The sequence below is a fragment of the Heliangelus exortis genome, chromosome 27 (genome assembly GCF_036169615.1).
Source record: "Heliangelus exortis chromosome 27, bHelExo1.hap1, whole genome shotgun sequence".
Lineage (NCBI taxonomy): Eukaryota > Metazoa > Chordata > Aves > Apodiformes > Trochilidae > Heliangelus > Heliangelus exortis.
Window position 1 is genome coordinate 2,487,675 of NC_092448.1, and position 2,370 is coordinate 2,490,044.

At 44.8% G+C, this 2,370-nt stretch overlaps 1 long non-coding RNA gene across 1 annotated transcript; it reads left to right on the top strand.

Annotated features, from left to right (window-relative positions):
* Positions 1-611: 611 nt before the first annotated feature.
* LOC139787740 (uncharacterized) lies at positions 612-1,735 on the top strand. The gene is made up of 2 exons (XR_011722688.1): positions 612-707; positions 1,030-1,735. It is a non-coding gene; the product is annotated as an uncharacterized lncRNA (long non-coding RNA).
* The last annotated feature ends 635 nt before the right edge of the window (positions 1,736-2,370 follow it).

Consider the following 2,370-nt stretch of genomic DNA (forward strand, 5'->3'; position numbering starts at 1 on the left):
CATGACTTTGAACTTAAGGTCCAGCACATGCTGGTCATGTGCTACAATTTGAAGTCCAGAATTTGAATTTATAAAAGAAGGATTTACAGTTACTGCTTCCAAAACTCAAATTTTCTTTCTCTGTAAATGAAGTGCTAGGACAATCAAAAAAGTTAAGCTGAAATAGTAATATAATAATAATAGTAATATCAAACAGACTACTATGGCTTTGGAAAAAGGCCTGAGACCTTGATCTCCAGCTCTGACTTAGTATTTAGAACAATATGAAAAACAAGCAATCACCAATATATGGCCACCACATATAAAGATATTGGTTAAGTTACAAGACAGCAACATAACTTGAAAAAGTAGTTTACAGAGTCATAGAGAAGTAAATCTTGATCTCCCTCGGCCTCTAATAAAGTCATCAGAGTTATAATAAAGATGCAAATTGTCCTCTCTATTTGGCATGCAAGAAGTCGGAAGGCTATGATGTAGATGTGAAACCATCTGAGGTGGAGTTTCTTAGGAGAAACAATAGGCAAAATAATTACTCTGATTGAGTGACATCTGTCAGAAAGGGTATTTGTAGGACAATGAGTACAAAGGAGCACATGAATGGGTCACTTCCTCCAGGGCCAGCTGAGAAACTGTATAAAAGCATCTGCAGCCCAGGAACTTGAAAACACTTCTTCTCAGTTCTCACTTCTCTTCTGCTCTTGGACCAAGTAAGTCATCTTCTTTGTGGGGCAGGGGAGTGTTTGAGCTCACATGTCAATTTATGTCAATGTTTGAGCTCACATGTCAGGTTCATTTACGTCTAAGAAATTCAGATAAGGAGTGTATTAAGTAGGATTTCAAGATGTGAAGCAGAGTAATAGGAAACGGAGTAAATAGTGTAAAATGAATTCTGTCTTCCTCACCTTTAATTTTAAGCAGCTGTGGTGATTGCCCTCTGAATGTGTTCCCTGACTGTTGGTGGTTTGAATAAATGCAAATGCCCTGGTCCTGTCCTCCCTGACCTGTGCTCTCCAATCTGATGTTTTTCAGACTTCCCTCCAGCCAGAAAGATGTCTTCCTGCAGACAGATGAGCAACGTGGACAGATGCCCACCCTGCTGCCCCCCACCGTGTGTCAGCGCCTGTAACCAGCCCTGTGTCACCTCCTGTGGGGACTCCCGTGCTGTGATCTACCCTCCCCCCGTGGTCATCACCTTCCCAGGCCCCATCCTCAGCACCTGCCCTCAGGAGAGCATCGTGGGCAGCTCAGCCCCAACGGGGATGGGCAGCTCAGCCCCAATGGGGATGGGCAGCTCCTCTGCCAATGGGAACTCTGCCCGGGGCTCCTTTGGGTCTGGCTCCCACCAGGGTGGTGGTGGTGGTAGGTCCTCCTTCCCCTCCTGTGGTGGGGTAGGTTCTTCTGCTAGGTCCTCCAAGGCTTCTCCATGTGGGAGGGTCCAGAGGGAACAAGAGCGACCCTGCAAATTTTGAGTGAGCAGAGGAACGTGGCTTCCAGTGGGGCAGCAAAACTCCTCAGAAGCCAGGCAGGCTCATCCACCCTGAGAAACAAGCCCGGACACTTCATTTCCCACTTCTGCCAGATCTTTTCTTGCAATGTTCTGGCTCTGTGAAGAATCCCTTTTTATTTTGTTGTTGTGTAAATTTAACTTATTTCCTCTGTGTTGTTCTCTGTAGTATTGCAGTGATATGTTGAATCCCATTTCTCTGTTCAAATAAAATCCTTTCTGCAGCATAAATATCATGTTTTCAGCTTTTATTTGTATGGCCTCTGAAGCTATAGCCCACTGATGCTAAAATAATCCCTGAGGGCTCCTCTCTTAATTAAAGTATTAGAAGGAATTCTAAGACCTTGATGTAGATCCTAAATGTTTCACAGCCAGTTACACAAATGCTTTTTTTCCTGTGTTTGACAGCCTTGGGATCAAAAAAGAAAACCTGGTGTGGGCACATACATGACAAACACAACCTCAACACCCAATTTCCAGCGTTCTGATGGGTGAAAATCCATCTGTCCTTGTGAGCATGGTGAGCCTCAATATCTCACAAGCCATGGAGACACTTGTGGAGCCCTTGCCCAGCCCTCTTGGAAACAACTATGCCCAAGTCACCATACCATTTCTCTTAGCATCTCCCAGGAAGACACTTGAAAGGAAAAGAAACGAGGGTCAGGTACAGCTACTGAAAAAAGCAGAGGGGGTCCTGGAAGGCAGGGGCACACTTGAGGATTCACTGGACAGCAGAATCATTAGTCACTCCTTGCCACAAGCCCACTGAAGCTTTTTCCCCTGAACAGAGAAATAAAAACATCCTGAACAATAAGCCTGATGAGCATCACTGACTTCTTCCTCCCCCAAAATGAACAGACAAAATC